Here is a 25,325-nt window from a genome sequence, read left to right as displayed (position 1 = left end):
CCAGCGTTTGGAAGGACAGTATTGATCTCTTGTCAGAAACCAGTTGCCTGCCTGCAATTGTGCGTTGCTGAACTTTGAAAAGCTAGAGTACCCTCTTAAATGATAGGGGCAGTCAGGTTATAGTATTCAGGTACAAAGAGAGGTGCAAAGGGTATCTGCTAAATGCTCGGAACTTGAACAAATCATAACAATATGACAGTGCAATCATACTCAAGGAGCCCAGCTGATCTCGCTGGCTACTGTCTGTGCTAATGGAAAGACAGCTCTTTGTGTTTAGTGGGATGATCTTACTTGATGAAAAGGCCACTGCAATTAGTGCATGCCGGTCGGCTGTGCTGGGTGACAGCAGCTTGGATGGTGTAATGGCAGTTGCCAATAACCCTAACTTCAAGAAAACAGACAATCCGGCCTTTGAGCCTAACACTCTTGGCCCCTCTACTTCACACCTCTGTTCGGCTTTTACTTTAAATCTCGCAAGGGCAGTGTGGTACAACCTCACCAAACAGAACAACTTGGTCAAGAGGTCAAGTACCCGTCTCCTCTTGCTTTCTATTCCTGACTTCCTGAGAGTGAGAGAGAGAGAGAGAAGGAGAGAGGGAAAAGGGGAGAGAGAGACAGAGAGAGACACCCATGCAAAAGATTAACAAACATAAACATATCTTTCCACTACAATTTAAAGGAAGCTAATGTGTGAGCATCAATATTCCAAGATGCAAAACTTTAAGATACATTTTTAAGACTAGGATGGTAAAGCAAGAGGCTAACATTATGGTGGAGATAAGAGATATCTAATGGCAAATGATCTAATATTTTAAGGTATATGTGACTCTCAATGTTCAAAAACTATCAAAATCCCAGGATAATTAAAAATTATCTCCAGTTTACCTTTATTATTTTAGGATTGGATAAAGATGGATGAAATATGCTAAAACTTAGAGCATACACAAAACTTAGAATGCAAATCATTTCAGGCTCTTCCTCAAGTACAGCTCCAACAGATAACGTACTTGGGTAGGAGTACAACAAGTTAAATTAAGTACTGGAACACACACACAAGCACTCACGTACATACACAAATTATACCAAAATAGACAACTCTATGATCAGAAAAATTAAGTCTAGTCCTTGCTTCTGCAACACATATACTAAAATTAGAACAATACAGAGATCAGCATGGCCCCTGTGCAGGGATGATCCACAAAATCAAGAAGCGTGCCATATTTTAAAATAAATATTCTTTTTTTATTGAAGGATTGATGGCTCACGATGTTCCATTAGTTTCAGGTGTACAGCACAGTGATTCGACAAGTCTATATGTTACGCTATGGTCACTACAAGTGTAGCTACCGTCTGTCACCCTACAACGTTATTACCGTACCACTGATGATATTCCCAATGCTGTGCCTTTCATCCCCATGAATTATTCATTCCATAACTGGAAGCCGGTACCTTCCATTCTAAATATTCTTTGTGTACCTCACATTTAGAACTTTCCTTAACTTTAGAAGTTTTTTCTGTGCTTGTTGAAGAGGTAATAAGCATTATTAACTCTAGGTAGACAGGTAGTGAAAACCAAAGCTGTAGAATGGGTATAATGGCAAAACTGGCAAACTGACATTATATAAACCATAGATGTAAATCATTGACTATTTCAAATAGTCAAATGTTGAAGAACAGTTTTGTTTATTTAAAAAATAAAATAAGGTATGAAAACTAGGGCTTCAGAAATGAGCAGAGAACTAGTGATCAAAAGCATGAAAAAAACTTCGGGAGAGCTGTAGAGCAGAGAAAAATTGAGATATAATAGTATCTAAGATAGAAGAAAATACAGAACCAATGATCCAAATCCTTAATATATACTCACAAACACTCCTATTCACACATATGTAAATAAATGCTAATTAAAACACCTGAGAGAGCCCAAATATATAAATTGGGTAATACAAAATTAATGAGAATATGGAGACACAGACATTTGTGTCTTCTTTAGGGGTGTGTAAATTGTGACAGTTTTTCTCAAGGTTAATTTGAGAAATATCTATCTGAAATCCATTGTGAAGAAAAATTGCTCAAAGATTTGTATGCAAGAATATTCATTACAATATTGTTTGTAATGAGAAAAAATGAAAATAACCTGAATATCCGGTTGGAGGGGACTAAGTAACTATATCATGATGCATGTGTAAAATAAGATAACCAATAAAGGGAATGAGGTGGATTTATACAAGCTGATATGAAATTTTCTCCACGATATAAATATAGTATTAACTTATTTGTATAAAAGTGTACACAAAACAAACATATATGTAGGGATATTTGTATATTTGTGCATATATGAATATGTATGACATCTATATCTACATATGCATCCTTTATGCATATTAACATTTCTGGAAATACAAACAAGAAACTGATAATAGTGGTTATCTATTGTGAGTTGGAGATGGTAAAATTTACTTTTAATTTGTATTACCTTACACTATTTACATGCATATGTATTGTCTTGATAATTTTTTAAATTAGTTAATTAAATGTTTTTGTGTTAATGATCTCTTAACTAACATAAAACTAGCCTAAAGATAGAACCTAAAGAATTCGTAGTCTTCATTCCTTTGTTAAACCTTTTTTTTGTTATCTATCGTAGATGTCAGATTTATGCTCATCTGGGAACATGAAGAGTAATTTGCCTGACCACAAGAATCTCATGGTCTAGTTGGGGAGATTTAAAATAAAAGGGGGCTAGGAAGAATGTTTCACATTATGGTAGATATAAGGAACAGGATGTCAAAGAAATATGCCTAGAGGACCCTAGATTTAAGTCTCAGATGGAAATGTGGTCAGCCAAGTGAGGGAAGGCATAGGCCCCAGGATTTAAAGCACAGAAAACAGCATGGACAAAGGAAAAAGGGAGCATGCAGGCAGTTCAATATGACTCATCCTCAGAAAACAGATAAGCAGTGAAAGACGAATCTGGAGAGGAAAGTAAATATTTCAAGGGGAAAAATGGGGATTAATGCCTAAAAACTCCTGCAAAAGTTCCAAATTGTTTCAGTCATTGATATAGTATAGAGATGCAGTTGTCCGAATATTATGTTGAAAACTAAGAATCACGTGGGCTTCACATTAAAAGAAGCAGATTCATGAAGTCCAACACATACTCGTCAAATTTAACTGATAATCTGCATTCATTAACAAGTATCCCTGGTGATTGTTATTATCTGACAAGTTCAGAAAACATTCGTGGAACATTACAATATCCATCAGGCTATTTATCTTGAGCCAAAACTTGATCCACTAGAGAAAAAACTACCTAGACCAAATGAAAAACTCCATCTTTGATTTTTTTTCTATAGTGGCAAATATTAAGAAAAATATATAACACAAAATCTTAATTCCACCAAGCCCCTATTATGAGATAATTGTTTACTTTCTTGATGAATAAATAAATAAATAAATAGATAGATAAATAAATAAATAATTATATTTCCTTGAAAGCATCTCATAGAACAAAGAAAGTCCATAACCTTTATTCATCTGACTTTTTAGGACAATTTATTACGAATTCAAATTATAGAATAGTATGAACTTATAAACATTTTAAAATAAAAGATTCTACTATGAAATTGAAAAAATATAGATATTATGAAATTCCCTTGAAGTAGTTTACATTTTTAATTATTTTCAATCTTACTCTAGTTCCTTAAATTTTTGAATTGTTTTATGACTTTAAAATACATTTCACTCATATTAGTTTTACCTTCTCCATTAAATAGGTGAATAACTTTACCAGTAAACATTTACTATATTTTAATAGCTTCTGTTTTCTAAAAGTCTGGAAATATAGATCTCTTACAGGCCAAACCACAGCAAAGAAAGAGAATATGTATTTCTAGCTTCATTACAGCCCTCAAGATGGTGAGCTTGTTGTTCTGAGTATTAGGCTTCTGTGGTCTAATTGTAGGAATTGATCTCTTTGTGGCTTATTTAACATTGTTCTGCTCCGTTTCAAAAGACTGTGCCCTTAAACCTGTCCATCTCTCAAATACCTGCCATTGGTCAGAAGGAAAATGAAGGAAGAGTGTAGATGGTTTCATAGAAAAATACACAACCAATAAATTTAATTCAATTCAATTCAATTCAGTGGAACAAAAACTTAAAGAATTCTATACCATGGATGCAAAACCAGGAATCATGAACTGGAGCTCAAAGATGATATGGTTAATAAGCACAAATAAATATGTAAAAGAAATAAAACAGTTTAGTGAGGAAACATAATAACAGAAATATATACAAGGCACAGGAGAGTGAGGGTTATCTGATGAGAAAGTAGGGAAGAACGTATTTATGAATTTAAGATAATTCTAAATGATAAGTAAGCATTCATCAAATTTATAGGGTTTGGAGAGAGGTTCATTCTGAGCAGAAATAGTAGCGTACCCAAAGGCACATGATAGTGTGCACATCAGAAAACTGAAGTGTTTAGTATTTATGGAATGTGTGTTTTGAGGAGGAGAAGGAAAGACATTCAATCCTACCGAGACTTTTTGCCATTTTTGAGGTATCTCCTTCTGCTGTATTCATGCTCCCAGTGAAAATTTCCTCTAAATCCCCATGTACTCCTGTAATCTCAGGTCCTAGGGAAAAAGATGCAGGGGGATCATGCTGAGTAAAATTGCATTATTTATCACTAAGATTCTCTGATAAATTGTGTTGTATCAAAACTGTCCTAACTCAAGACCTATTATAAAAGGAGTCCTGATGCAATCTTAATCTTCAATTATAAACTTTTTCCAATAAAAAAAAATGGTGTAAAGAATCACAACATCTGGAGAAAACCTAACAATGTGTTTTTCCCTAAGACTCTGAACAACAGCTTGTGTAAGCTATTGACTCTATGATTTTTCCCCTCTACCACACCTTGGTTCTTGCCTGGATTTTGTACCATAACAGCCCTTGAAAAGGAGAGACTATGATGCATATGAATTAACAAAGTCCATGTAAAAACTCTCATCAATCACTTAGCACTCTGGAAATACCATCTCTTAGCACTGTCACCATAATATTGTGTTTATTATAGTGGACATCTAACTTGGGAAACTCAAAGAAGTTGGACCAGGTCAATAATATCCCCCAGCTTTTGGTCCTCTTTTTAATCTAATTGGCATTGTAGGGTCGTAGGTTTACTGTGGTATCCTGGACACTTTGCATGTCACCACATAGACCACATAGACAATGCTTGGCCACAGTTTTGGTGGAATGGCCTTCAAGGGCAGACATCCTGATAAACCACTGTTGCCTACAGTTTCTCATCTGTATCTTATGGGAGATTTTCACAAAACCATTTCTCATCCCTATTCCTAGTGTCAGTTGTATGAAGGTCTACCTTGCCCTCATTTTAGGGTTCAATCACATGTCTCTGTGTGAGTCTATAAACTGCTACATGAGTAATAAGCTTTGTATTTTCATTTGGGCTCATTGTCTTACACATTTATGAAAGCGTGGCAAGTAAATCTAGCAGCTGCCACCACAACGTAACTTATGGGCTGCTTGATCACTTTACAGATTTAGTTACTCCTCTGGTCCATGGGAAATACTGCTTCCTCTTGAGGGAGAACTTATGTTTGGAGATAAAACCAACATTAATTTCCAACTAATATCTGTAAAATATCTCTATACAGTGAGCATAGAAACATTCTGTCCTATAGCATGTTAAATTTCACCATACTAACATCTATTGGACAGTTACATATGCCAGCCACTGTTCTAAGAGTTTTATACACACAATCAGTTTTAATCCTCACACCAACTCCATTATTAGTTCAAACCTATACATGAAGAAATTGGGGTTTAGAGAATTTAAGGAACTTCCTCATAGTTAGTACTGAGCTAGAATGAGCCATAGCCAAATTTGGAATAGACATAGTCCAATTCCAATGCCCTTATTTTTAACTACAAGGTGATTCAACCTCCCCACTAACAGTGATCACACAAAGTTTGATTTGTGTACATAGCAATCTATCTCACTGTGGATCTTTACGCCAAATAAAACTGATCACCTTATGTGATTAAATGTGATCCCCTCATTTCCTCAGAATATCACTTTCTCTAGTAACAGTCACTTAACCAGTAAGTCATTTCTAAGTTTAGTTTATGTTTTAATCTAAGAGAGGCATTAATACCCCATCCCTAATCATGTGATCATCTTCTACATGATAATTAAACATTTTAACAGGCATCTTTTAAAGTTGCCCTGTTTGGGGGGTCCTGGGTGGCACAGTTGGTGAAGCAACCCACTCTTGGTTTTGGCTCAGGTTGTGATCTCAGGGTCCTGATCTCAGCGTCCTGAGATCAAGGCCCCTGTTGGGCTGTGAGCTCAGCCGAGTGTCTGCTTGAGACCTGCCCCTCCCACTCATGTTCTGTCTCTTTCTCTCTCTCTCTCTAATATAAGTAAATAAATTAAAAAAAAAAAAATAAGGTTGCCTTTAAAAAAATTAGCCATTTAAACACATCACACTTATTTAGGCCAGGTAAAGCCCTATCTTTATGAAAATATAAGGAACATGGCAATGAGTGATCCCCAGTAATGGATGTCCTATCTGTCCAAGACTCAAAATCAAATATTGACCTATGTTGCCACATATATACCTTGAAGCTTGTATGTTATTTGCTGTGTGCTGCTAACTACTTTCAGCTTTTCAAGAACAAAATTCCAAGGAAAATTTTCCTTACTATGTCCTCTGCATAGTCGAGTCACATTAGAAATAGCTACCCTTCTGCTCTCCAGCCTCCTTGGGTTCCCATTTTGATTAGATAGAGGTTATGCAGTCATCATCATTTGAACTGACCCTCTTTTCCCTATCAATACCGAGTCCCATGAAAATCAAGAAAGAGAGAAGACAAATGAAAAAAAAGCATTTTCAGAATTAATTTAATCTCTTATTTTATAATATTTACAAGAGCTTTGATTTAATTAATGACTATGTATGCAGACAAAACCTTAGTTGTTTTTTGGTAAAATATTATTTTAAACTGGATCTATATACTATGTTTTTCAAGGTATTAAAAATGTTCCTAAAACGAAACTTGTTAGGAATACCACAGGAAATTCAATATAGATTTTGTTTATGTCAGTCAAGCAGAATAAAACATTTGGCTCCAAAAAAAGTTTTGGCAGAATTTACCAATAAAGAGATTTGATAAACAGTAAGAGAATACTTGCCAATGACAAATCTAGGAACTAATATATAAGATGTATTTTAGATAGAACATTTTATTATGCATATAAAAGAGATAAAATAATTGATCAAATTCTTGATCATTAAGGAACAAAAAGAAATAGCCGTGAAGAATTGTGAAACAAATTTACATGAAAAGACTGACCCTTTATATTTTGTATTGACTTGTAATTCTTCATCAATATCATTTTTATAAATATTCATATCTGAAAATTCATAAAGGGGCACACACAGGATGATATTTTGTTATTGTCCATCTGTACTTTCTAGTTAATGCATAAAGTCATACTAATTTAAATGACTATAACAAATATCTTAGTCTTTGAAAATTGACAGAATTAGTTTTACATATTTTTATTCATTTGTTTCAATTTATGAACTGCAACCCATGGCCTCTGAGTACATGTGCATGATAAAATTATCACAAAACAAATTATAAATAGTAATCACTGACCTCTTTCTTAGCCACTGAACTTTATCAATGGCCTGACCCAAGATCCCACGCCTGGAGGCCAATCAACTTTACCCTGTCAGTTCATAAGGCAAATAAATTTCTAAATATGATCCCCCAGATAAAGAACTGCCAACCTCTAGTTTGATTAAGCTGAGATTCACTGACTGTTGTCTGTAGTAGTTATACAGCAAATTTTAATTACGAAAATATAGAAGCAAAATTTACTACAGTGATCTTATGGAAACTAGTTTATGGATCTAATTCATTTTTTTCTAAGTCAATTTACACCATAAATACAATTTGATAATTTAGAATTTCTATTCTAAAAATAAGTTTACTTCAAGAAATATAGTTTTATTTTAATAAAGGTCTTCATGTTGACAGAATTAACCTAACAGCAACTGGTCTGAAAGCTAAAATAGATTATGAATTTTTCAACAGTTGCATTTTCCACATTTCAATACAGTGACTAGAATTCTGGGGAAATACAAAAGAGTTACTTGGAATTTTGAAATAAAAGTAAATACTTCCTTTTATTCTTTAATGTTTAATAACTGCAGCTATTTTTTTCTTCCTCTCTTTCTCATGTGTTTATGATCTTTACAACACTTTGATATCATTAAAAAGTATGAAAGATTTTTTCATTAGCATCTTACTCTCAAAGAATAAGATATGAGGGGCTGTGAGGGAAAGAAAGAACAGAGAGAGAGAGTCAGAAAAGATGTCAAGTCCTTCTTTAAAACTGTATTCACGTGGAAGTGGAGTCTCCTGAATTAGATCAAAACAAATGAAGAAATAGTGAAAAACTGCACAAAAACTCAAGGTTTAAAAAGAGTACTATTAAGTATTCAGAATGTGTACTATAGGTAAGTAAGGGAAAATTTTGATATGTTAAAGTCAGATTTTTTTTTGAGTAGTTAACAAAAGAGAATCTGTCCTAAGACAAACATGAAAAGATATACTATGTTTATATGGAGGCAGAAAACACCAAGAAGAGCCAACACAATATTGAAAAAGAAGAACAAAGTTGGAAAACAGATAGTACATGACTTCATGACTTATTATAAAGATACAGTAATCAGGACAGTGTGGCATTGGCTAAAGAATAGACAAATATCAATGAAATAAAATCCAGAGACCAGAAATAGACCCACATAAATACAATCAACTGATTTTTGAAAAATGAACAAAGGCAATACAATGGAGTCAAGATCGTCTCTCCAACCATTGGTGCTGAAACAACTGGACATTCCCAGGGAAAAAAATAAAGCTAGACAGAAACCTTACACCTTTCAAAAATGAACTAAAAATAGATCATAGGCTTAAATGTAAAATACAAAACCATAACACTCCTAGAAGATAACATAGGGAAATGTAGGTGACCCTGGATATAGTAACAACATTTTAGAAATCACTGATAAATGGGACTTCACTGACATCAAAAACTTCTGCTCTCTGTAAGATCCTGTCAAGAGAATGAGAAGACAAACCACAGATTGGGAGAAATATTTGTAAAAGACACAGCCATTAAAGGACTGTTATCCAAAACATACAAAGAATTCTTAAAATTCAATAAGAAAACAAACAAACCAGTTAAAAAGTAGGCCAAAGACCTTAACAGATACCTCACCAAAGAAGATATGCAGATGGAAAATAAGCAGATGAAAAGATATTCCAAATCATATGTCATCAGGGAAATGCAAATTAAAATAGCAATGAGATACCAGTACAAGCCTATTAGAAAAGCCAATATCCAAAATGCTGGCAACATCAAACACTGACAGGGATGTGGTGCAACAGAAACCCACTCATTATTGGTGGGAATGCGAAATATTACAATCACTTTGGAAGACAGTTTGGCTGTATCTTACAAAACTAAACATACTCTTACCATACAATCTAGCAACTGCACTCCTTGGTATTACCCAAAGCCTTGAAAACATATCCACACAAAACCCTGCACACTGCTGTTTATAGCAGTTTTGTTTGTAATTGTTAAAACTTGGAAGCAACCAAGATGTCCTTCCGAAAGTGAATGGATACATAAATTGTCGTACCTCCAGACAATGGAATATTATTCCATGCTAAAAAAAAAAAAAAAAAAAACAGAGAAGAGAGAGAGCTATTTAACCATGAAAAGACATGAAGGAAACTTAAGTGCACATTACTGAGTGGAAGAAGCCAAAGACTATGTACTGTATGATTCCAACTCTATGACATTGTGGAGAAGGCAAGGCTACTGAAATAATAAAAAGATCAGTGGGGGAGGAACCTATCAGCAGTATATTCAGTAATACGGCATGGAAATGTTCAGAAGTATTTGGTTTTGAAATGACATTAAAGCCAGGGATCAACATTAGTGTCCAGTTCCAACTTTTGTTAGAAACTAAATTACTTTGGGGTGCCTAGGTGGCTCAGTCAGTTAAACAACTGACTCTTGGTTTTGGCTCAGGTCATCATCTCAGGGCCCCGAGTTCCAGCCCTGTGTTGGACTCCACGCTCAGTGGAGAGTCTGCTTCTCTAACCTCTTCCTTTGCCCCTCCCCCTACTGGTGCGTGTGCACTCTCTCTCTCTCTTTCTCTCTCTCTCAAAAATAAATAAGTAAATCTTTAAAAAAAATCTAAAAAACAAGAAATTAAGTTACTTTATTAAGATTTTAGTGCAATTAACCCATCTGGACATTCTTCCTGGTTTCATTATCCACTCAACACTAGACAGCTGAATTTCTACTAATGCTTCTGATCAAGTGAACTGTTTCATCCATATTTACATGGACATTTAATAATGTTTATATCTATTTAAATTTATATTTGCATAATGCATTTTTTCTTTTAACAAATGGAAGGCATTATTCTTTCAAATTATTGTTTAAAAATTAGAGTATGGATGCTATAAAACTCAAATTGAGGCACTTTGAAACTTGTTTAAATTTGGTCACTTTGAAAAAAAAAAATTTGGTCACTTTGCATCGAAAATTAATTAATTACCAACCAAGCCAATCTATCTTACTGTAACCATTTAAAAGAAGCACTGGAAAGACATGTTTATATGGTATCATGATTTACAATAAGAAATATATATTTAGTCTTTGTACCCATTTCTGGCACAGAGCTCCTAAAAGTCTTTGAATTTCCTAGTGATAAGCACAGTAATGGTATCTTTCTGTTATATTAATGACCTATGGATGGGGGCTGGTTGCCAGAAGAACCAACCATGCTTATTAAAAGGTTGGAACTTTCAGTCTCATCTTCAACCTCTGGGGTGGGAAAGGAGGCCTGGAGATTGAATCAATTGCCAATGGCCTATAATTTAGTTGATCATGCCTATGTAATGAAGCCTTCATAAACACTCAAAAGGAGACTGTTCAGAGAAGCTTCCAGGTTGGTGAACAAATGGAGGTGCTGGGAAAGTGACGTACATGGACAGGACAGGGAAGCTCAGTGCCCTTTCCCCCTACTCTGCCCTATGCATCTCTTCCATCTGGCTGTGCCTGAGTTATTTCCTTTTATAATAAACCAGTAACATAGTAAGTAAAATGTTTCTCTAAGTTATAGAGTTAGAACTGCTCTAACAAATAAATCAAACCTGAGGAGTGGGTCATGGGAACCTATGATTTATAGCCAGTTGACCAGAAACACAGGTAAGAGCCGCAGCTTGCAGTTGATATCTGAGGTGTGTGTGTTGTGGGGAGGGGCCAGAAGAGAAAGAGAAAGACTAAATTCTTAACCTGTGGAATCTAATGTGATCTCTGGGTAGATAGTGTCCTGGAACTGGATCCAGAAACCCAAAAGAGTTTGTTATTGTAAAAGTAGTTAAAAAAAATCCTTCTTGGGGCACCCGGCTGTCTCAGTCAGTAGAGCATAGGACTCTTGATCTCGGGGTTGTGAGTTCAAGCCCCACATTGGGTGTAGAGATTACTTAAAATTAAAATCTAAAAAATAAAATCTTTCTTGAAGAATATATTAAATTTCAAAGATGAAGAAGCTAAGATTTTTCTCATACTGTATCTCATACGTATGACTTGAATGACAGACATCATCTGATTGTGATGCCCTAACTGGTAAATTATAGTTGTTGACATGAAAATGAAAGAGGAAAAAGTGTTGAGGCAAGCAAAGCATAGCATTCTTATTTCAGTATGTATCTTTTTCTCTTCTCCAAATTTGCACTTAATTTTCAGAGTAGCATGATAACTTCTCTCAAGAGCCATCATTCATTCCCAAATATCATTAGAAAGGTTACAAATTTAAATCTTAGCAAATGGGCAAATTTGGAACCTTACATTAGAATACACAGATAATTTACTTAATCTTTAAGAAATGAATATTTAGCAAAAAAGAAATGGACCTACTTATTCAGAGGATATTGCAATTATGTTTACTTCTTCTTAGCACTTACTATCAAAACTGACCCAGAGACTTCTTTCTTTTTTTTTTTTTTTAAAGATTTTATTCATTTATTCATGAGAGACAGAGAGAGAGAGAGGCAGAGGGAGAAGCAGGCTCCCAAGGAGCAGAGAGCCTGATGCGGGACTCGATCCCAGGACCCTGGGATCATGACCTGAGCCGAAGGCAGACGCTTAACCATCTGAGCCACCCAGGCGCCCCAGAGAGTTATTTCTTGAGAATTTTACCTCCTAACACCATTCTAAGATATTTCTGTTCAAAAAAACCATACATTTTCCTATGATCTTATATCATTGTTATAAAGTAATAGTGATTACTATAATAAAATATCAAATCTAAATATAACAGCAATACCAATAAAACTGTAAGTGCAGATTTTTTTTTAATTCCCCCAATTTAAAGTATTATTTCTTATTCAATACAGATTCCCCTTATCCTAAACATCTGTGATGATATAAAACCAACATAATAATTAAACACTAGTCTAAGGCATGCTTTGGCTGCACTGAGAAGTTTAGTAAAGAAGAGGTGGGATATAATCTCTAACAGGATTGAGACCAGAGTACTACATAGGAGGGAACACAAAGCAAAAATCCTTTGCTGGGCAGAAAATCTATATGCCTACAATGACCCTTATTCCTCTTGAAGGGGGAAATAGAAATAGTTATTTTATCAGCAGGACTCAAGCTGAAAATATATACACAGAATTAGACAACTACTGCTGATTATTATTCAGTCTTTACTAATTTGCCTCACTTAACTGAGAACCAACAATGAACTGAGCACTGTCAAAGTTTTATTTTAGTATACAAAAAGATTTTGCATTAGTCAGACTGTGGCCAAGACTACAGATTGGTGAAAATAGTAAGATTTTGCCAAGATATTACCTCCTCCTTGAAAATTTTAGTGGTTATCTATAGTGTAAAAGAACACCTTAAAATTTAGTGGCTTAAAAGATTAATAATTTATTATTCCTCACAAATCTGAGAGCTGGCTATATAATTCCTCTGTTGGATTTGCTGTCACTTTAGGGACAGCCAGGATGGAATGTTCAAGATAACTTCACCAACTAATTTGGAATTTGGATCTGGCTCCTTTTTCCTCCACATGGTCTCCAACTCTCCTCTAGGCTAGAATGCCATATTTTACATGGAAACCATTAGGCAACATTTTAAAAGGTTGAAAGTGGAAGCTGCAGGACCTCTTGAGAAGTAGGCTGGGTGATTCACACAATGTGATTTCTACGTTATGTTGGTCAAACCCTAGACCAGATTGAAAAGATTAAAGAATAAGCCACATTTAGAATGAGAAATAGCAAAATATTATGACTATGTTTTCAATTTACAAGTTTTTTTCGTAAGTACATAGTATATAATAAAGTTTTTATTGATTGATCAAGATCAGAACCTTGTAGTCTAAGAGGACTGTTGGTTTTGCTTGCTTCCTCTTTGATTATTCCATTCTTACCTCATATTTGTTTTATTATAAAACTCTGCAATATGGCAAGACTTTGAATATTCTTCCATATTCTTATAGAATTCAGACAAAGGAAAATAGAGTAAAAAATATCAAGTCACTTAATAAAAGAATGGAATTTAAAGGAATATGTAAAATTGACTATATCTACAAATAAAAACTTTTTTTATATATTGCTTGGCAAGTTTAGAAAGTACTTTTAAGGGGCGCCTGGGTGGCTCAGTTGTTAAGCGTCTGCCTTCGGCTCAGGTCATGATCCCTGGGATCAAGCCCCGCATCGCATAGGGCTCCCCACTCCACAGGAAGCCCGCTTCTCCTTCTCCCACTCCCCCTGCTTGTGTTCTCTCTCTCGCTGTGTCTCTCTCTGTCAAATAAATAAATAAAATATTTAAAAAAAAAAGAAAGTGCTTTTCAGTATAAAACTATTTGATTTGATTCTTAAAACAACTCTGTGAGGAAGAGAGAAAAGGTATTATTATTCTTATTTTACCTATTGAACTCAAATATTTAAGTGGATTGTTCCGAGAACACATTCTGAGTAGGTGGCAGACACAGATCTAGGATTTGGGTGTTCTAACTTTAAAAATTGATCCATTATGTTTCAATACCAAGCAAAGTTTATCTCTTTCATCTAATGAAAAGTTACTTATTATGTGAATACTTTAGAACACTTTCCAGACTTTTTTTTACTTTTCTTACTGTTTATGGCCACGCTTTCTTTCTTCCTTTTTTACTAATTCTCTGTTATGAGGATAAAGTCTGATTTTTGTTTGATTAGCTATTAGACTCAAACATAGTGGTGTGCTCCCTGTGAATGGACATAACTGTCTAATAATTATGATAATGCTGAATACCAGAGGTCTATGGACAAACTAATCTATTTTAATTAATCTAAAATTACTCATATCATCTGTTTATTATTGTTCGAGATCTGTATTTTGCAAATTAAAAAAATAGCATATCCTTACTTAATTGCTAATTCAAAATAAATATACAAATCTAAAAAAGGCTTCATTTGTTTCAAAGAATTTAATGTTAATTTTATAAATACAAGTACTCTGAAAGAAATCATATCTTAACTAAAATATTTATTTCACTATATTTCATCACTTCTTATACAGAAAAAAAGATTATATATTAAAACTATTAAGTTGGTGTTGTCTGTTTTAATATTTAATCAATTTAGTATCAGCTATGGTTTTAAAATTCTAATTCATCACAGGATATTAAAAATTAATTCAGGAAAAATGTGTCAAAGAATATTAAATTATAATACACTTAAAAATTTAAGTAAATCACATTAAGAGTTTCTTTACAATTTTGGAATTCAAATTTGTATATAATTTAGTTTCTTATAACTTGTTTAGACTAAAATATGCTGAATATTCAAGAGTGAAGCAAATGTTTATTTGCCACTTTGATTATAAAATTGGTGAACTATAAATGGCTACAAAGAATCTGTATTCCTGCCTATTTGTTTAAAAATTACATTAAAGAAAATGACTCATGTAAAGTTAGACACAGACCAATATGTGAAACAAATAAAGGTTTTATTATAATGTGCAGTGTAATAATGGAATCCTTATAGCATAAACTTACTAGTGGAAGTGTGAAGAAAATATTATACATTGACTTGACCTCAACACATTTGATAACTAAAGAGAACTAATATTTTGACACACTTAAATTTTTCAAGCAAATAATTTACATTACCTGCTCTTATACAAAATTCACTTCTGTTAGTGTATTTTTAGCCAGTAGTTAAGCAATAGATTACCAGCATCATACAATTCATGTAAGTTTAGAAAATGGGATCCTGTCTATCAACGTCTTAAAAGTATTTGTCCTCAAGAAGTAATACATTCTCAAAAAAGGTAAGTAAAAATAATGAGCAATGGTAAATCATGTAATAGATTAAATGATGCAAAGGTATATTTCAAGAAGAATATAATGAGAAGGAAAAAGAATGTCATATTACATTAGAACAAGTGTAACAATTATGAACCTTTATTACCTGAATAACATAGCAATAAATTGTATAATGAAAAAAAGAGAAAGAGAAAGAAAAATTACAGGGGCACCTTGGTGGCTCAGTTGTTAAGCGTCTGCCTTCGGTTCAGGTCATGATCCCAGGGTCCTGGGATCAAGCCCCACATCGGGCTCCCTGCTCAGGGGGAAGCCTGCTTCTCCCTCTCCCACTCTCCCTGCTTGTGTTCCCTCTCTTGCTGTGTCTCTCTCTGTCAAATAAATAAATAAAATCTTAAAAAAAAAGAAAAATTAAAATTACAAATGCAAAGAGAACTTTAGGGGAAAAAATCATACTAGGAAATTTAAGAATCTCTTCATCCAAAAGAAAAACAAAAATAAAAATTATGGTAAAGATTTAATTAATAAAATTAACATAAATATACTTGTGTATATATGCCATATTTACCTCACAAACACTATATAAAACACCTTCCATATATTTGTGGAATAGTGTAGATTTCAGTAATGACAGTTTCTACCCTCAAACTGAGTCTTTTGCAGATAACAATTATAAATTCTGCACAAAATATAAAAAATAACTATTTTGAAACACTGAAGAGTAACCAAATTCAGAGAGAAATAAGGGAGCCTGACCCTTGAAAGAATGGCAGTATAGTGAATGGGACTTGGATTTATACATTTTTTTCCTAAGTGTATTCTCCAGTTCCTACAGTGCAGGGCAGCTAAAACTCAAGTAGAAAGGCACAGTCTTTAAGGAAACAGAGGATACAATTTAGGGTTCCTTAAATGCATGGAAAATGAAGGAAGAAATCCCAGGAAGGAGATAGCAACAGGAGAAGTCATAAAAGTTGCATATTAATGTCACCAAAATCCTATCCGACCCCTAATCTGTGCATACTTAAGGAAGATTTCAAGGTGAGGTGACATAGATGGAAGGCTAAAAACTGAGCAGAGGTTTCACCTTCTTTCAAGTGAGAATTGAGCTTTCATTCGGCCAAGTTAACTGCATAGCAGGTCAAAAATAATACACTTCCAAAGAAGATAAAATACAGAGATCCTACAACATACTATTTAAAATGCCCAATAATCACTCAAAATAACTAGACATGCAAATATACATGAGAATTTCAATAGAAAAAGCAGCCAGTAGAAACCAACATAGAGCTGACTCAAATGTGAAATTTAACAATGGGTTTATTTATTTTTTTATTTTATTATGTTATGTTAATCACCATCATTAGTTTTTTATGTAGGGTACGATGATTCATTGTTGGCGTATAACACCCAGTGCTCCATTCAGTACGGACCCTCTTTAATACCCATCACCAGGCTAACCCATCCCCCCACCCCCTCCCCTCTAGAACGCTCAGTTTGTTTCTCAGAGTCCATAGTCTCTCATGGTTCATCTCCCCCTCCAATTTCCCCCCCTTCATTTTTCCCTTCCTGCGCTCTTCTTCTTTTTCTTTTTTTAACATATAATGTATTATTTGTTTCAGAGGTACAGGTCTGTGATTCATCCGTCTTATACAATTCACTGCACGGACCATAGCACATACCCTCCCCAATGTCTATCACCCAGCCACCCCATCCCTCCCACCCGCCACCACTCCAACAACCCTCAGTTTGTTTCCTGAGATTAAGAATTCCTCATATCAGTGAGATCATATGATACATGTCTTTCTCTGATTGACTTATTTTGGCTTAAAGCAATTATAAGTCTGTTCAAGAACATAAAGAAATATATAATCATAAAAAATACAAATGTACTATTTTCAAAATGATAAAAATAGTTAAAAAACCATAACCATAATATATTGAAAATGTTTCAAATATGGAAATTAAACAACATACAACTGAATAAACCATGAATCACAGAAAAATGATAAAGAAAATTAAATATTTTAAAATAATGAAATAGACCACATTAATATTTTAAGGATGCATAAAACATTGCTTATACAATAACAAAAGTGAGCGCAGAACATTTTGAAGAAAAACCTCCATGAAAATTTTTAAAAGCTAACAAAAAATAAAAGTTATTGAAAATATCTGTAATATATATTTCTATTTATATATTATTTCCATTTATATATATCATTTCTATATATATTATTCATATATATGTATATATATACACACATATATATATAAATCTTAGCAAAGGTGATCAAAGAAAATAAAGAACTGAAAATTGTGGGGGCTTTTCCATTTTTCCCATCTTTCTGCTCTGTGGGTAGCATTTGGACATGGAACTGTATAGCTATACCAGTGATGGAGCCATCTTGAGAGAAAATTCACTTTTCTGGCCAGAGAAATTAGGAAAAGCAGAACTTGTGGTCCAAATACTTAAGGGGAATCCCTGTCATTTTTTTTTCTTTCTCTTCTCTTGCTACTTTGTCATAAGAGTGACCAAGAGTGTGGAAAGACCTAAGTAGCAGCAGGAAAATAAGTTTTGGAGAGAAACCTTATTTTTCTAGCTAGAGAACCAAGAGAAACGTTTCCTGAGAACTGGATAGTATGAGAAAAATTCCAGAGATATGATCTGGAAAAAAGGATATGCTAATTCTGTGTATAAACTGGTAAAAGTCCCAGACTCTTTTTCAACTAGATATGCACAAGATCAAACCAAAACAACACAACGAGCTGAGAACTAAATGAGAAAATTAACTACAGCCTAAATCCCAGACTCTAACCCTTCAGAGGCATATGGGCCAGATTAGAACTGAGACATTAAGAGAGCCTCTGAAAACTGAACTGACATTAGAACCACTGGCCACAGAAGGTGACATAGATTTGAGGTCTGTACCTAATCAAGTTGATTGTCTACTAAAACAAACAAAAATCAACACTCTCCACAAGACAATAGGAGCAATAAACTCAAACATAATCTTTAATTTTTCAAGATAAATCCAAAGTTACCTGGCCTGCAAATAACTAGGAAACTATGACAAATTGCAAAGGGAAAAAATAATTGATGTCAATTTCAAGATGGCCCGAATGTTGGAACTATCAGTCAATGAATTTAAAGCACCTCTTATAACCATGTTCCCTGACATAAAGATAAATGCTTTGAAATAGAAAGGTAGAAGTACTCAGATAAATAAAAGCTGTATTAAAAAATGAAAAATTAGTACTAAAAAATACAAAATGTGCCATTAAAGGATATTCACTTGATAGGATCAGGATGACCGAGGACAAAGTTCACTCACTTAAAAGTAGATCAATAAAAATTATGAAATCTCAAGAACAAAAATAATTGAAAAATCAAATAATAAAGCCTTAGAAACTTGGGAGACAATATCAAATGCTGTAGCATTTGTCTCAGAAGGAGAGATTTGTGCAGAAAACATATTTGAAATGGTGACCAAAAACTGTCCAAATGTAGCAAAAGGCATATACTTACAAATGTAACAAACTCACCAAACCTAAATAGAATAAACTTAAGGAAGACAATGCTCAGGTATGTCAAAACCAAAAATAAAGAAAAAGTATTAGAAGCAATCAGAAAAAATGGCATGTTAGAGGTTCATACTGTTTCAAATGACTGTGGATTTCTCATCAGAAACCATACCAGCCAGAAGACAATGGAATGATATATTTAAAGTATTAAAAAAATTATTAGTCTAATATTTCATACCATAAAAATGTTATTCAGAAATGATGGTGAAATGAAGTCACCCTAAAATGAAGGATAATTAAGAGAATTTCTTTCCAAAAAATCTTCTGTAAAGCAAATGATAAAGTTCCTCAGGTTTAAGGAAAATGATACTAGCAGGAAACACAGAATTTCAGGAATGAAAGAAAAATAAGAGGAATGGTAAATATCTGGGTGTATTTAACAATATTTTTCTTCTAGTTTTTTTAAAATACATATGACTCTATGACCACTGAAGAAAAACTTATAACATTATTTCATGGGATTTTCAATATATGTGGATATGATACATATGGCAACAATAACATAAAAGGGGAAAGTGACCTGTACAATTATAAGGTTTCCTACATTTTATGTAAAGTAGCAAAACACCAATTCCAAATCGGCCATGAAATGTAAGGTATGTATATTATAATATGTAGAGAAATCATTAAAAATGAACAGAGAAATATAACCACATAGTCAATGGATACATTAAAAAATAATTCCCTGAAGTATTAAAATAGTCCAAAATAGAACAGAAAAGAGACAATAGAAAAATTTTAAAAATGGAGATAACAAATTGAAAACAAACATATAATGTATATCAAAATACAAACATAACAATAATTATATCTCTGCCTACAAAATTAAACATCAATTAAAAGGCAGAAATGAGGGCGCCTGGGTGGCTCAGTCGTTAAGCATCTGCCTTCGGCTCAGGTCATGATCCCAGGGTCCTGGGATCAAGCCCCACATCGGGCTCCCTGCTCCGCGGGAAGCCTGCTTCTCCCTCTCCCACTCCCCCTGCTTGTGTTCCTGCTCTCACTATGTCTCTCTCTGTCAAATAAATAAATAAAATCTTTAAAAAAAATAAAAAAATACTTAAAAAAAAAAGGCAGAAATGGCCATAAAGACATAAGAACACAGATTGTATAAGGAGCTAACCAGAGAGCTTCAAAACATGAGGAGCAAAACCTAATATTACTGGTAGGAGAAATACATAAATCCATAATTACACATGGATATTTCAACTCACCTTTATCAATAATACTGAATATGTAGAGAGAAAATCAGGAAAGATATAGAAGATCTGAGAAACATAGCCAACAACCTTGACTTTATCGACATTTATGACACACTCCATAAAAAAACATCAGAATGTAGGTCTTTAAGGGCAGGACAACTTTTTTTTTTTTTTAAGATTTTATTTATTTATTTGACAGGGAGAGACGCAGTGAGAGAGGGAACACAAGCAGGGGAGTGGGAGAGGGAGAAGCAGGCTCACCGCGGAGCAGGGAGCCTGATGCGGGGGGCTCCATCCCAGGACCCTGGGACCATGACCTGAGCCGAAGGCAGACGCTTAACGACTGAGCCACCCAGGCGCCACCAAGGGCAGGACAACTTATACATAAAACAGTAATTAGCATTATTAGTAAATCATGGAAACAGAAATGATAAAAATAAAGAGAAATTCCATATCTTATCAGTTATAATGGATAAAATTTTAAAGATTGACAGCATCAAATGTAAGCAAGGTTGTGGGGCAACTGGAATGCTCATATGTTGAATCTGGGAAGGTAAATTGGAACAATAATTTACAAAAATGTTTGGCAGTTTCTTACAAAATTGAATATGTACCTATTGTATAATCCAAATAATTCCACTCCTAGGTGTTTACCCGAGAGAAATGAAAATAGGTCTTTACAAAAAGTTTTGCACAAGAATAGTTGTAGAGGTTTTGTTCAAAAATAACCAAAAAATGGAAATGATTCAAATGCCCACCAACAGAAGAATGTATAAACAGATTGTGGTACATTCAGGACAAAAATTCAGGAAAGTAATGGGGCACGAGAGGAGAATAACTAGGAAGGGGCCTGAGAAAAATATTCTAAACTTGATAGGGTGGAGATTACGTGAATGTCTGCTTTTAGGAAAACGAATTGAATGCTATAGATAAATACTAGAATGTAATGTACACAGGGTGACTAAAGCTAACACTGCTGTATGATATATGGGAAAGTTGTTAAGAGAGTAGATCCTAAGAGTTCTCAACACAAAGAGAAAAATTTTCCCTTCTTTTTCTTTTTTTTCTTTCTTTTCCTGTTACTGTATATCTATGTGAGGAGCCAGATGTTAGCTGAATGCTATTGTGGTCATCATTTCACAACATATGTACATCAAACCATCATGCTGTATTCCTTAAACTTATACAGTGCTAGATGTCAATTGTTTCTTGATAAAACTGGGGAAAAAAAGGTTTATGTATTCCACAAAGAGAGAACGATAAACAGATATGAATTCCTTTTTGTAGTAATAGGACTTAGCAACTGTGAAACTATTTTCTGTGTGTTCTAGGCTTGATCAAATGAGTAAACATATTGATAGTAATGAGAGTAAAATTCCTCGCTTTTGGGAACTTGAAATATGAGTATGAATTCATGGTCTTTAAGAGAGAGAAAAAATAAATGGATAGATATGAAAATGATATTATATATGTCATAATTTCCTTTTTTTATCCTCTAAGAGAGCCCAGGAGCAATGATACAGGTAGTGATAAGCACACATAACACCCTGATCTCAGCTTTTAAGTATCTTTTTTCCATTAAAGATTGTGAGGCCTTTTTGGAGAAAAAGCTAATTCCAGAGCTGGGATATGGAAATGAATAAGGAAGCCTGAAATGTCTTTTACTGCTGTCAGTAAGAAAGTATTCAAAGAATGATGGGGAAAAAATCAAAGACACAAGAGTTAGATTTAAGAGTTTCCCACTGAGGAAATCTGACACAAATTGAGGATCAAACATCAATAACTATATTAAAGGAATACAATCCATTGCATACAACAAGAATACATGAGCCATCCTAGGGTAAATAAACACATAAGTAGACAACAAATAAATAAACTATAAATAGTTTATAAAGCATTCATAGTTGTTTTTAGTGGGAGGTATCTATTTACTAATACTAGTGAAAATGGAATTTCTGACAATTTGTTTTGGATCCATAAACATATAGCACTGTGGTTTACACGTAGTATAAATTTAATAAATCTTTGTAAAATCTAAGAATGAAATACAGCAAGAAAAACAAATACTATTACATTTATTTAATGGTATTATTTTCAGCAATTTATGTAATTATAAATTTTGCAATAAATGTTAAGGCAATTTATCCAAACTACATGTTTTTATCACCTTTTGAGTAACAGATTACTTAGTCAACCATATAAAAAACTACTCCTCCAAGCAGCATCCTTCCCTTCCTGATGCTTTCCATGATAGAATTCCCAAATATTTCACAAGGGAATCCCATACAGAGAAAATGAGACACACACACTGCCAGAAATGGGACACCAGGGAGCTTACTAGGATATTAATACGTGTGAGTTACAGTAAATTAAGCTAAATGAAGAGCTGTCACATAAGGCATCGTGTCTACTGATTACATATGAACGATTCTGGATGAACTGCCCGCTATCACCTATTCACTCAGCATCAGACCAGGAAACAGTAATCTTTGCTTCTATGTGTAACAGAAGCAAAGAACAAAATCTGAGTGGATTTTCTCATTTTGCTCCTGTTATATTTTCAAACACTGAATATACATTAAATGCTGTTGATTACTTTTGCTTTTAAGATCAGGTCTCCAAAATTGTATCATAGACTCACAATATCGTTAACTTAGGTGCTTAAAAAATGTGGTATACTTTTCCTGTTTCAATTTGTAATGTTTTTTTTTTCTTTATAATCTTTTTTAATTCTTCCTGATTCCCATATTTTTCAAATAATCATATTCTTTCCTCTCAATTAAAAATATTGCAATTTAATATGCTTTTTCAGAAAAATAAATGACAAAAGACAGCCACTAAGGCAAGTTTATTCACCTGTTTACCCAATGCTAGCTAAAGTAGTGCTACACTAAATGTAAGCTTCCACTAATATTTTTCTCTCTGGTAACTGACCTTTAACAGTTCAATGTAAGGAAGTGATTGGTTTCATCTGCTAACTTTGAAGTCAACATCATATCTTTACCTTTTATGCTGAACACCTTATTCGGTTCAAGTTCTGTTTTATTAGATACCATATTTGCAAAACAAAAGCAGATACTTCAACTTGTGTGTCATTTGAAACTTTACAGCTTCTTATGCCACGTCTCATGCTATTTTTTACTGATATAGACCATAAGCATAAAATAATGAAAAGTCCCTTGGATTTTACAATGGGTTAAGTACCAAATTCTAAGGCTAAACAAATTAGGTAAAGCAAACTCCTTAGTGTCAACAAATTACGCAAGTAATATCACCTTTGTGAGCCTGAGTTCTCTCATTTTTAAAATGAGAGTGTTAAACCAGATAATTCCCAAGGGTTTGTTGTATATCTAAGTGTGAGATATAGTCATTTAAGCGAAATGAAAATTAAGATAAGAGAAATGAGAATAAAATGTCTATAAGACTTCTAGTTAAGATGGTCTCTGAGTTCTGATATTAACCTCCCCACTTCCCCTATTATATAGGACACATATGTTAAGGATATTCTCAGATTTACAATGTGACTCACTTCCTATAACACACTGCCACATACAGTGGCAAATATTCACTTGCCTGGGAATATTGGCCACCTGCATATCTCAGCCCACCAACTACACACATGGAGTTTTCCAGCTTTAATGGCATTTCTAGACTTGGTTGCAGCTCTGTACCAAGAAGATGGGGTGGACAACCTGGGCTGCTGTCCAAGGGGTGATGCAATTTTTTAATATTGGGACCCCATAGATTAAAGAGACAGAAGAAAGCCTGGAAGATTCCCCTTCTTTACTATATTAGTTTGCTAGGGCTGCCATAACAGAATACCACAGATTAGGTGGCTTAAACAGCAACAGTTTGTTTCCTCACAGACTCAGAGGCTCAGAGTCCAAGACCAAGGTGTCAGCAGGTTTGGTTTGTCCTTAGGCCTCCTTCTTCTGTGTGTAGACATCCGCCTTGTCTCTGAGTCCTTACATGGCCTTTCCTCTGTGTACACACACCTCCGGTGCCTCTTCCTCTTCTTATAAGGACACTAATTCTATCAGATTTAGGGCCCCACCCTTATGACCTCATTTGACCTTAATTACTCCATAAAGGCCTTTCTCTAAATACAGTCACACTGGGTGTTAGGGCAACATATGAATTTGGGAGGAACAGAATTTAATCCATAACATGTACTTGCTCTCATGGGCTTCTTAAAAAAAAAAAAAAAAAAAAAAGATTATTCCAAAAGAATTCTGTATACTGAATGGACATTATCTATAGAGCTGTTTCTATTTGAAGCTTGTCATGGAACAGCACCCATCTTAGTAGCACATCAGTTAGCTTCAGTTCACATTTCTTACCTCAGTTTCCTTTCCTTTACCCTTTCTTCTTTAGTCCTTTCTTCAGACTCTATTTTCAAGAGTATCTGTCATAGCACTGACATATAAGTTGTTTATATACATCTTTCTCAGGATCTTCTAGATCAAGCAGACAAAATTAAGTTATAACCTATACAAGATTTGAGCAACCTAGTTAACTCATTCCCAGCCTGTTCCAAAAAAGCAGAAAACACACAGATACCTTTATTGTGAGGTTGTATGTTAATCTGGTGGACTGTGATTAACAGTTGCTAAAGCTGTAGGTTCCAAGAGTTTCAAATTCCTCTAATATTCTTGGTTTTTAGCTCCCCTGTTCTTTGGGTTTTCTTAAGAACTTCTTCTTAAATAGAATTTATGCATTGCTGATTCTTCAGTTGTGATCAACTGTTATCCCACAGGAGCCCTGCTAATGTGTAAGATGTAGAGAAGGGGATTATTTAATATTATGATTAAATCTTAGTGGGCTTATGTCCCTGGGCTGTGACCTTCACTTTTTCTTTCTTTCCGTCTCCTGAGGTGAGGCAGAAAGGTAGATTTGGCTGTTGCTGGCTAATTACCCTACTGCAGACTGGGTGAGATAAGACTCTGATAGCTTTTTTTCACTAGAGAAAAGGACTTTGTTATGCAAAACTCACTGGACATATTTCAAATGTTTACTTTCCCCCTTCTCTGCCAATGATCCAGGGTACTTTTCGGTTCTTCAGAATGAGTACTCAGTAGGGTTCCTGGAAGTAAAACCCATGAAA

The 25,325-nt window shown here is 34.2% G+C and overlaps 1 long non-coding RNA gene and 1 pseudogene across 2 annotated transcripts; one reads left to right on the top strand and one right to left on the bottom strand.

Moving 5' to 3' along the window:
* The first annotated feature begins 1,125 nt into the window (after positions 1-1,125).
* LOC118012721 lies at positions 1,126-1,225 on the top strand (annotated as a pseudogene).
* Positions 1,226-3,716: 2,491 nt separating this feature from the next.
* On the bottom strand, positions 3,717-25,073 carry LOC118012434. 2 transcript variants are annotated; one of them, XR_004679708.1, is made up of 3 exons: positions 24,562-25,073; positions 7,381-7,441; positions 3,717-4,634 (listed from the first exon to the last, which is right to left on the bottom strand). It is a non-coding gene; the product is annotated as an uncharacterized LOC118012434 (long non-coding RNA). The 2 variants fall into 2 exon arrangements; XR_004679709.1 differs by lacking the exon at positions 3,717-4,634 and adding an exon at positions 6,584-6,855.
* Positions 25,074-25,325: the final 252 nt, after the last annotated feature.

This window comes from Mirounga leonina, unplaced genomic scaffold, assembly GCF_011800145.1.
Source record: "Mirounga leonina isolate KUSES-001 unplaced genomic scaffold, KU_Mleo_1.0 Mir_151, whole genome shotgun sequence".
NCBI classification, from domain to species: Eukaryota; Metazoa; Chordata; class Mammalia; order Carnivora; family Phocidae; genus Mirounga; species Mirounga leonina.
This window is presented reverse-complemented; position numbering and strand designations above follow the sequence as displayed.